We start from the raw sequence: 16,458 nt of genomic DNA, 5'->3' as shown, positions 1-16,458 counted from the left end.
ATAGTTTTAAAACACTAAATATGTCCGTCCCCCCGTCCCCCTATTGCATTGAGTAGCTACTCTAACAGAATCACGCCCACAATTAACCGAATCCAGAATTTGTCAAACTAAACATATAGCCGGTGGGCAGCATTTTATATACAAGCACAAAAAACTTAATCTTATTTTACAATTCTATGACCCAGGACCTGTCCTTTTTGAAAAGAAGATTGGAGGGGAGAGAAAGCACAGCAAAACACAAACACTCAAAAATTCATCACATTTGCTGCTTGCTTCTTGCATCTTGCTTCTTGCATCTTCTGTGTGCATATATCAAACCGGCTAGCCCCCGGGCCGGCATACAGGCCATTCCTGCTCTTCAGGGCTAATTAAACTTACAAATCTTCTCGTCCCTAGCACACCATAATAAAAATGCACAACAAAATGCTTCATTTTATTTCATTGCCAAGCAGGGCCAACCCTATGTGGTCCGACTGCATGACATTCATGCCACTCAAAACAAGTGGTCCGAAGATGCAAGGTGATTTTGCAGCAAAGTGCTGCACGGCAGAGGTGTAAGGCCACAAGACCTGTGGTCCATAAGTGTATGTGGTGCAGCAAAGTGCTGCACAGGTGCAGCAAAGTTACAACACAAGGATATGGCAGCAAATGCTCTGCAGTTCGTCTGCACAGATGTAGCAAAGTGCAGCAGGGGTGCTGCAAAGGTCGATGGTGCTGCACAGCTCCACCTCCAAAATGGTCCTGGGGTGGGGGGAGAGACAAAGCACGACCAGCAAAGCGGAAAGGGCACAAAGGTACACAGCAAAACCAGGTAATGCAGCACAAGGGGCGCGGAAGAGCGAGCAGAGCAGGCTCGTCCCTAGCCGTCTGTACCCCCCATCGTTGGCTTACACTACCCCAGCCCTTTTTGTATTTACAAATTCGTCTCTACGTCTTGTCTCCCATATTCCCCTCTACTTCAAATTCGTCTCCCAATCCCTCCCAGGAAGGAAGGAATGGAACAACCACAATGTCTCATCACGTCCTGATGCGTATTACACTCAAACAGTTCACTTGGTCCTGGAGCTTCGTCCTCCTCGGTGCATGGCTGTGGATGACGTGAAGGGAATTTCTCAATTCCTAACTACACTAACTGACATTAACTCTTAACCTACCAGGGGTCGTACTCTACCAATCGGCCATCTTTAAACTATGTGGTTCTAAAAACCGAATTCCCATTGTCCACTCTGCGGTGCTCTCCAAAATTTGGGTCTCACTCCCACTGAATTTTCATACTGTGCCCTTGCATAATTTCAGGGCTGGGTCGTGTGGCTCCACTAGCAGGTCTACCTACCTGCACACCTCCGTGACTGAAGTTGCCACCCGAGCTTACCTGCTCCTGCGACTACCTAAACTGGGGAAGGCCCCTCCTGGCTCTTTACCCCCTGATGCCCACCTTGGCATTGGGCAACCCGGGTCCTTCCCTTGGATCCTCGGGCCCCACTCAACAACTCACAACTACCCCAACTGGCTCCCAGAGCCTATCTGCGGCCTCACCTGGCCGACAAACTACCAGTGGCGGAGTGCCCCAATAACCATATGCACCAATTCAACCACACGCCCAGCCATTTCACTGACTCATGCACTCTCCAAAGCACTACTTTGCCACGACTTGCACCACAGGTGTCAATATCCTTACAAATTTTGCCTAAGCCCTCTACCTGGCTTTACACTACCGACCCCTGGCATTCGTGAATGGGTCCATCTCCCCCCATTCACTCCTTCGCACCATGCATTCCACACCTTTTATTCCACACCAAGCATTTCACACCACATATTCTCACACACCATTTATTTCACACACCCCTTTTGTCTCGCACACCTTTTGTGCTCACACACCTTTTTCCATACACCTTTTGTTCTCACTCCTCAACACAATTCGATTTATTCTCAAACAATTCCTCACTCACACAGCATCATCTATCTAGCTGCTTTTCCCCTAAAACTCGTGCTTCCCCGTCATCCCGTTAAACTAAGCACTCCCTTCGTCATTATCATCCATCTATTCTCTCTACATCCCCACTACAGTACAAATGTCACTACTTAAATCTCATGTCTTCTACAGTCTGCTAATTCCCTAACATTATCCTAGCCCTCCCTCGGCTAGCTTCGGTGCCCCATGGAGGTAACCATTGCTGGCACCCCCATGTGCCTATCACTGCCATCCCCCTAAACGAATGCTCATGGGCCCTGGTGAGGAATGGTAAAACTACCATTCCCCCACGTAGGGTACACTATGCTCATCCGTCCACTACACTCGAGCCTCTTCGTGCGGAAATACATCGTCACAGCTCGGCTTCGAAAGGCCGAGCGAACCATTCGGTTGGTTTGTCTCCTGTATGTTGTGTCCGTCCGGCATTTTCGATCCAGGGGAGGAGGCATGGATGGGCCGAGGTTCAGGGCCCCATCTCGGCACGGGGCCTCGCGGTCCCACGCACGATGGCCCAACCGCCCACGGTCGGAGCACCGCACCTGCAAGGGTGCGCAGCTCCGAAATCTCCTACCTCCCCTTGAACCTTGTCGATTGTCTTTGCCGCCACGGCGCGGCACCAACCATACAGGGCGGGGGCCAGCATGAATCGTGCACGTCGGTCCTTGTGACACGGCCGTGGCATCGATCCCCGCCGGTCCCCGATGCACACAACTCACCGAGGGCTCACGTCGGCTATCCGTCGCGCTAAACGCTACCCCGGTCGGTGTCGATGCTTGAGCCGCGTTCTCACCACTCGCGACCCACTCCGCACTCGCACACCGAGGCGTCCCCATGCCTTCCATACACTCCGCTACCACACACTCTCCTTCCACATTCTCTGGTGTGCATTCTCCCTCGCACACCGTACTCGCACCTGCACACCTAGGCGCACTCATACCTTCCACCCAATCCGTTACACACTATTCCCGCACACAGTCTGTAACACCCACGGGTGTGCACTCTCCTGTTGCACACCCATTCATTGCACACCCTCACACACACTCTTCTGTTACACACTCGGTAACACCCCCGGGTGTGCACTCTCTTGTTACACACCCTGCAACACACTCTGGTGTGCACTCCTGCACACTCTCTGTAACACACTCTCCCGTTACCGCACACTCTGGCGCACACTTTTCTCTCTCACACCCGCGCTCCTGTGCACACTTTTCTCTCACACGCGCACCAGTCGCCCTCGTACACCGCACAATGGACCTTCCACGACCGCCCGGGTTTCGTTTCTTTCCCAAGCGCACCAAAACCCTTTTCGCGCCAAACACATTCGCGCCATTAATTCTACTCACCTTGGGGACCTCTTTTTCTGCCAGCACCTGTAAACTTTCCATTTTGTTAGCAAGCACGACATCACGATGCAAATACAAACTTTGTGCGCATCCCATTACCTTTTCCCGCAATTTAATTTCTGATTCTATTGTCTCTTCTGCCCCAATTGTTTCTTCAATTTCCATTATTTCTTTTTCTACCTCGACCGTCGGCACGCATAAAATTTCGTCTTCCAATTCGACCTTCCCCGGCGCTCCCGACATTTCTTTATCCAATTTGACGATCGCCGGTTTTTCTACACCCCGCGTCACGATTTCTATACCCCCGGTCAACTTTGCTGTGCTCTGCTCCAGCTCACTCCCCACACGTTCCTCACATCGCGTCACCTCGTCGCGTACCAATGTGACCTCCTCGCTCAACCTGCGCCTTATGTCCTTCCCCATTTCTTTTATTTCTTTCTTCATGTTATTATTTATCCCATGAAGTTCGTCCTTTTGGACATCCATTGCTTCTTTCAATTCGCCCTTGTTACACCTTGCTTCGTCCCTCATTTCTTTCATGTCCCTGGCGGACTTGTCCCCCATTTCTTTCATGTCCCTGGTGGATTTGTCCCCCAGTTCTTTCATGTCCCTGGTGGATTTGTCCCCCAGTTCTTTCAATTTATTCTCTTGGATGTCCACTTTTGCCATTATTTGGTCCATAAATAATCGCATGTACCCTGGCATCGCGGGCTCGGCTTCCGCCGCCACGTGTGAAGCGCCGCCATTTTCTTCCCATGCTGCTGGCCCCTCATCAATTTCCTCCTCTTCTACCAACCCTTCCTGTGGGTCCTGGGTCATTAATTCCTCCTCATCATCTACCCTCACCGGCATTCGACTGCCTTGACTAGCCATGGTACGAATACAATTTGGCTTTTACTACTAAATTTAGTCCACTCGTAATTTTGAGTGCATGAAGCGAACTCCAGGTCCAATCCCACTCCCCGACACCAAATGTTACGGTTTACTTACCAAGGGGGGGATTAAGCCCCTTGTTCTTTCTGGGCCTGGCGTAACCGAGAGACTTGAAATGCCTTTTTCCGGGCAAACGCAAGGTAGGGTTTCGGGACCAAGTCTCGCTCGTACCTAAATACCTGTGCCGCCACGGAAGCGGGGAACCAAGCCTCACACGAGCCACGTGTAATTTGAGTACACCGAGCGGATTGCGCACCACGTGGTCCGTGCAGTCACCGTTAATATTGGACCCCGATTAGAGCGTTTTACTCGTACGACGCTTAGTCAATGATGGAAATCACAAAAGCGGTAGAATCAAAGGAAGAACACAGGTTTAATTATTATTTACACGTGTGTACAATTTGGTAGAAAGCAGACACAGAGCAGAACTTAAGCAGTCTTATTATAAACCCAGACACGGGCCCGTTCGCACTCACACAGGGAAATTGAAGGCAGGATGATGTACAGGCCAAACGCGCCGACTTGGTCGTCCAGGAACGGCCCCGTCTGGCTGTCCTCGGTCACAGCACGTCCCGCGATGATGGCAAGCAGGCGGTGGAAGGATCCTCGTAGCGCGTCTCCCGAACAAAAGGCAGCAGATGAGGCAGGAAGGAAATGTACGCATCTCTCAGCGCGGCTGGGCGGTTCCACAGCGCGTTTAGCAACCAGCACGTTATTACTTGCGTAACCCAATGCAATATAGGCTCGGCCTTAAGCTCAACCGAGCGCCACTTTAATAGGAGCACTTATGCGGGGTTCATGTGCGTCTTTCTCCAATCTCGTATCTCTCAAACTCTACTGCTGACCACGCTCCTTCAACTCCTCTTCTCTTCTCGTCAGTCCTCCTGGGGGCTTTGCGCAACGGGTTATATCGACATGCCCTGAGCCTTCCCAAACGTTCCAACCACACCCTATGACGCAGTGCTGCAGCCACATCCTCTGAGCCCTGATTGGCGGCTCGCACTTACCGTCAGCTTCTTTGCCGTCCTCATTCGGCCCCGACCCGAACTTCCAGGCCTGCCTCGTGTTAATTCGTGCCAAAAAGCCAAAGGCAGCACAAAGAGGCGTAAGAGGCATAAGGCAATGGAAGTATGAAAAGGACCTACTCTCATTATTTGACTCAACGCAAAACGAACACAGGAAAAGGACTATTCTCACACATACTATGAAATAACTGAACTTTCGCGAGGCTACTTGTTGTTGTGTGACTAACTATGAGGGGAAAATTTAACCTTTATTGTACAAAACTCAAAACCGCAACAATATATACTAGCTTGGCTCGGCTTGCTGCGCTCGCCTCACCACGCGTCGTTACTGAGGAATGGGCTTCTTTTAGCTGAGGATAATGACTGTACCTGAGTTGCTGTGTTGTCATGATTTACACCAATCATAATACAAAAAATTATTTTGCACAAATGTATTTGTTGTGTTTGTGATATTACATTTTTTAGGCAATTTAGGTTGAAGATTTAGGTTGAATATTTTTTTTTTCAAGAAAGAACCCCTCAGCACATACATAGGGGAGGGGTAGGTGCAGACTCGAAATTTGGGATGATTACACCTCACCACACATAATTTAAAACACCTTACCACCAAGTAATTTAAAACACCTCACAGCCATAAAACACATAATAAAAACAGTTCACCACCACGAAATTAAAAACACCTCACCACCAAGTAATTCAAAACACCTCACCACCAAGTAATTCAAAACACCTCACCACCAAGTAATTTAAACACCTCACAGCCATAAAACACCTAATAAAAACACCTCACCACCACGAAATTAAAAACATCTCACCACCACGAAATTAAAAACACCTCACAGCCATAAAACACATAATAAAAACACCTCATCACCACGAAATTAAAACACCTCACAGCCATAAAAACACGTAATAAAAACACCTCACCACCACATAATTCAAAACACCTCACAGCCACGAAATTAAATACACCTCACCACCACGTCATTTAAAAACACCTCACCACCAAGTAATTCAAAACACCTCACCACCACATAATTCAAAACAGCTCATCACCAACTAATTCAAAACACCTCACCACCACGTAATTATAAATACCTCACCACCACGTAATTCAAAACACCTCACCACCACATAATTCAAAACCACCACAACGTTATTAAAAACACTTCACAACCACGGAAAGAAAAGTTTGAGGGAGGCATTAAGTGACAACACAGACACTGCCCAGATGTGTAGATATACTGTATAGATAAATGACTACACGAGTTGCCGTTTTGTCATGGTTTAAACCAATCATAATTCAAACAATTATTTTGCACAAATGTATTTGTAATATACGGGATATCACATTTTATAAACAATTGAAGATGAAAAAAAAAAAATTCCCGAAAATTTTCCAAAAATAAATAAATAAATAAAAATTGGAAAATTTTTCTAAAAACGTACCCTTAGGACATACCGACGGGAGAGATATGTGCATACCAGAAGTTTGGTACGATTTCACAAAAATTTGAGGAAGTAGTTCAGTGACAAGACAAGACAAGAGACACTGCACATATATATATGTGCAGTGTCTCTATGTCATAGACACTGCACATATATATATATATATATATATATATATATATATATATATATATTATATATATATATACTGTATATATTGTTACGAATTTGAGAAAGTGTAAAGAATGTGAGAATTATGGTTTTGTTGTGTGTAACTGACCCTCGTAATGTAAAGAAAGGTCGAAGCTCATCCTCTTAGTTAATTCCATAAACCTACACACAGGACACCATATATCCTTTTAAATAGTTAGTCCCTTATTCTATGTAGGCTAAGGATGTGTTTCCCAATAGGTTGACTCTTCATTGCACCGAATTAAATAAGAGTAGGCCCCTCCGACGCCCCATGGCAGCTTCCAAGTGCCAGGTTTGCCAGGTTTGCTGCAATTGACTCTTTAGGCACTTTGCTGCATTTTCATCTGCCGGCCACTTTGCTGCATTTGACTCCATTACGCACGAGGTAACGACGAAGAAGAAAGGCGGGTCTCCACCTCGTCATAGAGGGGAGGAGTAAGTCGGCCCTGCTCATCCAACCCAGAACGAGGGGTTTGGCTTGAGAGGGCGGAGAGAGAACGCTTGGGGGAGGTTCGTGAAGGGCGGGGCCTATATAACCCGCCGCGGGACGCTCCCCACGCAGATGAGCTGAGAGGAGAGATGAGTTCTGAGTCCAGGAGATGCGCTGGAGATGAGCTTTTTTGGAGAAGATTGAGGTCCGAAGAAGATTGAGAAAGAGGTGCGGCAGATGCGCGATCCAGCTAAAGCAGCCAAGAGAGAACGAGACGTGAGGGGGTGCTGATACTGAGCAATACGCCGAGACCCTCTAGGCCCTATTGCCGGCTGTGGAGACGCGGAGCTGCCAGCTGCTGTTCGCTTCGAGCACGGAACGTGGACCTCAACGGTGTGGAATTGCCCGGACCTTCCGGCCCTGCCATCGGCTTGGACCTTCTCCTCCCTCCAGTGATTCCTGCCATCATTTCCCCCATGTAAGTGTGCCCGTTTGTCCGTCTTTCATGTTGTCTTGGGGTATTAATTAAGACTGCCATATATATAAGCTAATCATTGTCCTATGTCTCCTGCTCCTTCAATTGCCTTATAAATCATCTTTCTTTTCCTTTCTGCTTAGTGTGTATAAATATTAATAAAACTTGTTATTTCCTACTTTGTCTTTACTTCTTCATGCTCTTTCGGTCACTTTAGAGGTTTCCATATTGAGTGTACGTGGCGCGATTCGGCCAACGTTCAGGATCGGGTTTAGTGAAGGCTAATGACTCGAACTTCGGGTTGCTAAAAACCGCTCGGCAACTAACTAGACCATCCAAACCGGGGTTCGAGCGGTACTCGTCTTCCTAGTCTGCGGAGGGACGGATAAAGGTATTCGGGATAGACCCTGGACCCATAACCCTGATCCGTTCCATCCCACGGGATAGCGTTACAAGTACCAGGACCGGGGAGACGGCCAGCTTAACAGGACAAGGGGCTAATCACCCCTTGCTAACGGGAGAGCCGTCCCCCGTATCCGTAACAATATATATATATATATATATACATATATATATATATATATATATATATATATATATATATTGTTGCGGATATGGGACTTGGCCTCAATATCCGCTTGTAAATACTCCCCTATTTCCCCAATACTCCCCAACTATCCCCAATCCCCCATTCCCTAGTCCCATTGCCTGTAAATAACACTCTATAGAACCGACCTTCCCCTTTTTCCCCCATTAAATGTCGTGCCCAGGTCCACCGCATCTCACGTAGACAACTTTCGGACATCTTGCTAGTTATTCTTAGTCTATGTCAGTTAAGGACTCGTTTCCATTAATTCTGACTCTTCGTTGCACCAGAATGTGATTATATGGCACCAGTAGTGAGTTTAGGACCTTCCCATACCTCCTCCCATCTTCTTCCCCAAACAACAACTACAACAACAACTACAACAACAACTACAACAACTACAACAACGGCGCGGCGCGGGGGAGTGTGCGTCCTCACACCGGCTCGGTTAGCCGCCATTGACCATGCGCTCCGACGGGGTTACCACGAAGGGGCTCCTTGTCAGCCCCTCGTCAAGGGCGGAGCCGGTAACCCCCCCGCACGCACCCAATGAGAAGCAACGGGCCGATTCCATCTGGGGCGGAGCTAACGAGCCGAGGGCGTGTCACTCCCCGCTGGATATACGCGGCCACTTACCGGACGTGACGAGAGATGCGCCCCCAGCTTGAAGAAGAGCCAGTCACCACCTCCGAGCGCTGAGTGAGACCTCCCGCATCTCTGGACCGGAGCGGGTCGATTCTGTCCTTGAGCCAAGAGTGCACCTTGAGCCATCGATACCCGCTTTCCTTGCCATCAATCCCCGTGTGAGTCAGTTTTTGTCCCGTTTATCTGTCGTCTGTCGGGGCTAATATAAGAGTGTAACTAAGTGCCTGCCTTTCTATGCTGTCCCTCTTGTCGTTGTAATCTGACCTTCCGCCCTAATATAACCTCCTCCGGAGGTCTTGAGAACTGAACCCTTGGTGTCGTGTCATTTTAATCCCAGCCGTTGTTACCTTTTCCTTCATTGATTTAGCATAGCGCGACTTAGTCAACGTTCGAGCATAATCGGGTAACTTGTGCGGACACGGCGGCCATTCCGCTCGGCCCACCATAACATCCAAGTCGTGTCTGTAACAATATATACAGTATATATATATATATATATATATATATATTATATATAAAAAACGCGAGTTGTCTGTCTGTGTGTGTGTGTGTGTGTGTGTGTGTGTGTGTCCAGTTTTTGTGTGTCCGCGTTTTATTCAGAGATAGCTGAACTGATCTTCCTCAAACTTTCAGAGGTTCATCAGTGAGTGCCTGGGAGTGTTTTAGGCAAAAAAAAAAAAAAAAAAAAAAAAAAAAAACGTTTGTTCTCTTGGAGTTACAAAAAAAATTTTTTTTTGAAAAAAAAAAAATCGTTTTTTTGGAGTTTTTTAAAATAATCGCTCGATAGTGCCTTAGCCTTTTAAAATTAATGACAGTTGTATACAAGTACACATTCGCATAAATAAATACAAAACAATCACCAGACATTTGAACACAAATCAATCAAACAATTCCGGAAGTGTACGAAGTTGGTAGTATGGCTTAATCACTTCCTGTTCGGCATCACACTTGACGCAGAAACGGGATGAACGTCACATTCACCAGCATATATTTAACGAAAAGGTGATGAACCCCCTTCCTCCCCTGCCTCCCCCCCTCACCCCTCCTCCCCCAAAAATTCGCCCCCTAACCCCCAATACCCCCACCCCCTCCCCACCCTTCCCCCCCATCTTCCCCCTAGCACCCCCGTATCCTCCTCCCCCGCCCGGCAACGCCGGGTACTTCTGCTAATCTATATACAGTGCATTCAGAAAGTATTCAGACCCCTTCCCTTTTTTCACTTTTTGTTATGTTGCAGCCTTATGCTGAAATCGTTTAAATTCATATTTTCCCTCATCAATCTACACTCAATACCCCATAATGACAAAGAGAAAACAGGATTTTAGAAAGTTTTGCAAATTTATTAAAAAGAAAAAACTGAAATATCACATTTACATAAGTATTCAGACCCTTTGCTATGACACTTGAAATTCAGCTCAGGTGCCTCCCATTTCTCTTGATCATCTTTGAGATGTTTCTACACCTCGATTGGAGTCCACCTGTGGTAAATTCAATTGATTGGACATGATTTGGAAAGGCACACATCTGTCTATATAAGGTCTCACAGCTGACAATGAATATCAGGGCAAAAACCAAGTCATGAGGTCGAAGGAACTGCCTGCAGAGCTCAGAGACAGGATTGTGTCGAGGCACAGATCTGGGGAAGCCCACAAAAAAAATTCTGCTGCATTGAAGGTTCCCAAGAGCACAGTGGCCTCCATAATTCTTAAATGGAAGAAGTTTGGAACAACCAGGACTCTTCCTAGAGCTGGCCGTCCAGCAAAACTGAGCAATCGGGGGAGAAGGGCCTTGGTAATAGAGGTGTCCAAGAACCCGATGGTCACTCTGGCTGAGCTCGAGAGATCCTGTGTGGAGATGGGAGAAACTTCCAGAAGGACGACCATCACTGCAACACTCCACCGATCTGGGCTTTTATGGCAGAGTGGCCAGACGGAAGCCAAACAGTTCAATGTTGGTTTCATCAGACCACAGAATCTTGTTTCTCACAGTCTGAGAGTCCTTTAGGTGCCTTTTTGCAAACTCCAAGCGGGCTTTCATGTAACTCCTACTATTCAACATTTCATTTCATAAACCGATAAACGACGAGCGCATTTTATACCAAAACCCGATATATCCATGAAACCAACCAGCGCACAGCATCATAGTCACGTGATGCAATAGGTCAGCACCCACATTTTGATTGCTGTGCCTTGCTAAAGATGCCATAAACCTCCCAAATAAGCAATTTTCTCAAATTTACGTACAGTTTTGATGATATTGAAGAGCCAGTGTCACTCTCACCATTGGAATGTAAAAAGCAGGCGTTTCCAGGGAATTCTGCTCGAGCTCTGGCAAAAAGAGCTCAGCATAGTGGTGATTGTAAAAATCTGGGTATTCCATGTGCACACAATGTACATTGTACATGATATGTGCCTGGCATCCATCCTGTCTGATGATGATCTTTCCTGCATCAATGGGCAGTTTTATTCGACGAAAACTAAAGTCAAACAGGATGCTATTTTGCTGTCTTACATGGATATTCAGCAGTGTAAACCCAGGAGGTCTAAAGTGGAAGATGTAAACAACAACAAAAAAAGAGCCAGGGATGTCACAGTGAAGTGCTTCCTTCTGAAGACAAATAAAGGATCCCTGGATGCAAGGCTTCATTCCTCAGCATATTATGTGAGTATAGTCGGGAATGGCCTCGTTTATTTATTGACAAAACAAGAATGACCCCATTGTAGTCACAACCTGCGACACAAAATATATATTGTTCACGTCCTCTGTCCACTCAACTCCCTCATCCATGCTGTTATAGATATTATACAATTATTCATCTCCGAGGAACCTCATGGTTTGATTCAATATCAATTACAAGTCTTATGGACAGCTGGGCCTGGTTTCAGGAAATTAGTACACCCACTCCTAACAGGAGTGACAGGAAGGGTTATGTTATCATCTTCTCTGGGGTATATAGACTACAGTAGATCTAGGCGAGGGCCTCAAGAACATCAGAGGTGTATTCAGTTACCAGGTTCTTCCCTCCCCCTCTATCTTTTTTTTTTTTTTGTATACTGAATCGAGGCTCGTGAAAGAGCTGACAACCGCGAGGGAAAGACAGCACAGGGGGACCACGAGGGAAAGACAGCACAGGGGACCACGAGGGAAAGACAGCACAGGGGGACCGCGAGGGAAAGACAGCACAGGGGGACCGCGAGGGAAAGACAGCACAGGGGGACCGCGAGGGAAAGACAGCACAGGGGGACCGTGAGGGAAAGACAGCACAGGGGGACCACGAGGGAAAGACAGCACAGGGGGACCACGAGGGAAAGACAGCACAGGGGGACCACGAGGGAAAGACAGCACAGGGGGGCCACGACGGAAAGACAGTACAGGGGGACCACGAGGGAAAGACAGCACAGGGGGACCACGAGGGAAAGACAGTACAGGGGGACCACGAGGGAAAGACAGCACAGGGGGACCACGAGGGAAAGACAGTACAGGGGGACCACGAGGGAAAGACAGCACAGGGGGACCACGAGGGAAAGACAGTACAGGGGGACCACGAGGGAAAGACAGTACAGGGGGACCACGAGGGAAAGACAGCACAGGGGGACCTGTTGTAATCTGTTGTAATAAACCTTTTGTTCATAAATACCTGTACGTAGTCATTCGAGGTACGGGATTTTAGACAACTTGGACTAACCCCAGGGCCGGTGCAAGTGTATTAAGCACACCTACTCCCCTCCCCTCTGCCCCCACCACAATTAACTTTCAAAAATTAACATTGTGCATTAGTATGAATAAAATTTCTGCATTCATAGAGTAAAAGAAGAATGGGTTAATATAGCTTCGAGGGACCTAGAGTAGGTGAGATAATAGATAGATCAGGTGGGGAGATAGATTAGGTTTGGGCAAATTAGGGTGAAGTCGGCAGTCTTACCTGCTTGCCAGCCCCTCCCGGTCAGCCATATAATCAACCTGTCAGCCATGGCATCACCTCCGTGCCGGTCCCTGCCCAGAATTTTTTTTTTTTTACATTCAGATTACCATTTCATATTGCATTAATGATTATAATCATACTTATGGTGATTCTGTGAAGTCTTAATGCCAAAGACTAATACCAAATATCTTAATACCAAATATCTTAATACCAAACTTCTTTCCTGGAAGTCCTTGCAGTTTTCATGTTTTATACCTCTCCCACCTCCCCCCAAGCCCTCTCCCTCCCACAGTTCTCTCGATGTCCTTGCTCTCAAATGTTGTGTTTGTGTCCTTCCCCCTCTCTCCCCATCTTGTGTTCCGCTCCCCTTATTTTGTGTTTTATATGTCGGTTGACTTTTTGTGTGATTAATGTTAGCTCTTTCACGAGCCTCGATCTTGTATACAAAAAAAGAAAAAGAAAAAAAAAGTTTATGATGGATTTATCTGCTTTTGACACAAAACAAATTGAAAAGTATCAAATTTAATGTTTTAATTAAATTTAGATTTGTGAAATTCTGGCCTTGTGTTAGTTTGCTTGCATCAATTTAGGACCACCCTTTCTGGAATTGATATGTTATACCAAGAAAGCAAATTTTTAAAATGTTCATTTACCAACAAGTGGAAAAATTGATTTATCTGTTTTTGCATCTGAACTCTTCATATGTTTTGTCATGTAATCACAGCAAACCTTGCACGTTACTTTTTATTCGTCGTCGTCGGCATATTGTGTTTTCAGGTTGTCCGTCCGGCTGTCCGTCGGTCCGTGATAGGTTTTCGTTACCGCGATAACTTGTGAACCAGTGATGGGATTCTGACCAAATTTGGTACACTTATGTAGAACGATGTAAAGATGAACTGATTAGATTTTGGGGGTCAAGAGGTCAAAGTCTGTATTATGTCAATAACTTGAAAACGGCTGAAGTGATCGAATTCAAATTTGGTACAGGTAAGTATAATGATGTAAATATTAACCGATTAGATTTTGCGGGCAAAGGTCAAACGTCAAAGTCTGTAATAGGTCTATAACTTGAGAACGGCTGAAGTGATCCAATTCAAACTTGGTACAGGTATGCATAATGATATAAAGATTAACTGATTATATTTTGGTGTCCCGAGGTCAAAGGTCAGATGTCATCCCAGGTAAAAAGGTAATATCTTGTGAACAGCTGAAGGGATTTAAATTACAACTTGGTACAGGTATGTATGATGATGTAAACATGAACTCATTAAATTTTGGGGTCAAGAGGTCAAAGGTCATGTCAGGTAAAAAATGTGATAACTTGAGAACAGCTCAATGTATTTAAAGCAAACTTGGTACAAGTATTATAATGATGTAATTATGTGGGCGGAGGCATATCGGTTGACGTCGAAGAGTGGCGTTCTAGTTTATAATACTTTTCTTTCCAGACTAGGTACAGCAAGAATTCATCACTCACTGAGTGGAAAGTAAAAAAAAATTAAGAAAAAAAAGAACAATAATGAAGGAGACCCTCATTTCTGGCGTATTCGCTTGCAGTGAGAGACTAACTCAAGGAAGTTCCAGTTACAGCCCAGTTAATAAGTTATTGTGTGGAGGAGAGAGAAAGACTCACTGTTGGATTGGCCAAGTATAGATTTGTTGTGTAAAAATGTCAAAATAAATGCAAGTGTACATTTGTGAATTTGACAAAGGAATGGGGGTGGGGGAGGGGGGTGTGGGAGAGGGCTACTTCCTCCCCTTCATTGTACAAATTAATTCATTCATTATTACTGACAATCCAATAGTGTCAAAATAATTATACTGAGATAAGTTCAGGTTCAATCAGAAATCTTGTTACTGCTGCTTTCAGCTGAATTTAACCAGGGAATCACTGAGATTCCAGCCCCACGTCTTCACCGTCAGGCCACCATAGCCACTTTTCTTCCATGGACATCTCCATTTTCATAACTTTTCTCAATTTAGCTTCACCCTTCATACATCATGTAAAGATGGAAATTCTGTAGCCTGTGCTGAATCTGATGAGAAAACCATCAAGACATCTCCTCTTTGAGAAAAAGGCAATATTCTAGATCTCATTGAGTCGATATATCATAACTGAAAAATAATTTGTGGCTTCATCAGATGGAGTAGGGGGTGAAGAAAGAATTATTTTCCAACAACAAGAAATATTCATTTCAATCATTGAGAAGTAAATCCCAGATGATAACGACTTTTCGGACGAGCAGGCTTCACCACATTGCCTCAAATGGACTTTGAAAGTGATTGTCATCACATCAACATTATGAATATTGATCTTTCCACAGGAGTTGAAATCAGATACGATTACATGTTGTAACTGACTTTGGAGTATAATCGACATATGACGCTTAAATTGTGAAATACCACAAAAAACAGCAGTTCGGGAAAGTATTTCTTATATGAAAGCTCGACTTAATAAGTGTTGTGTGTGCGGAACAATGTTTTGGTTATTTCAGTCTCAATAATGTGCATTTTCCCATTCTAAGAATTGTTGCATGACAGGAAACAAGTATGATATCCTGTATGACAGGAAAACAAGGGGAGGGGGGGGGGTAACATGACGACGATACCCCCCTTCCCCCCCGTCCACCCCCACCCACTCTCCCATGAGTGTCGTCAAATTTGCCATTAGGCCCGAGCAACAAACATAGCAAAGGTGGGCAGGGAGTCCTCAATTGGCTTCTTGTAGTGTCCCTGAGCCAGGGACACTCTTGACTGTTCATTTTGCCAGGTGCCCACTGGCAGGATCACATTAGGGCTAGCCAGATGAATGTCAGGCAAGAAGGCTCAAATTCCTATGTCAATATTTACCGATACTATCAACGGTACCTGCCCTACGGGCGGGGCTTCAATTGGGAGGCCCAAATGAAAAGGTAAAATATCAGAAATTGAAGGCTTTTTTATTTTAAACGATTCATATAAACATCAGTTAAATCATATCACACGCAAATCATCAAAATCTAAACAGTATCTTACTATAATTCACCAAATGTCCCACAGTGATCGATACACTATGATCGTGACGATCGTGAATCGTGATCGATAATCGTGTTCACAATCGCTATGTCGTATGTACTCCCGATACGTGTTTCCTTCAGTTGAAATGGGTTAGAATTCTCTCAAGCAGGGATTCAACCCGTGTCCTTATAAAAGGTCTTTGTCCGAGGTCACCGAGTTCAATCGGTGCAGCCGTTTGTGCGGCACCTGGGAAAACAACATCGTCACAATGAACGTTATGTGAACGCGAACGTTATGCGGGAGTCCAAATCTGAGAATGCTGGAGACTAAAGCTGAAATTGGGAAAACTAAATAGCCTATTTTACTCCTGGAGATCCCAGGATTACCCACCCAAAATATTGTTACAGACGTGGCTTGGATGTTATTTACCGAGCGGTTTTGGTATGACCACGTCTGCACAAGTTACCGAATTATACCCGAACGTTGACT

Source organism: Myxine glutinosa, chromosome 1 (genome assembly GCF_964187855.1).
Source record: "Myxine glutinosa chromosome 1, kmMyxGlut1.1, whole genome shotgun sequence".
Taxonomy (NCBI): Eukaryota; Metazoa; Chordata; class Myxini; order Myxiniformes; family Myxinidae; genus Myxine; species Myxine glutinosa.
This window is presented reverse-complemented; position numbering follows the sequence as displayed.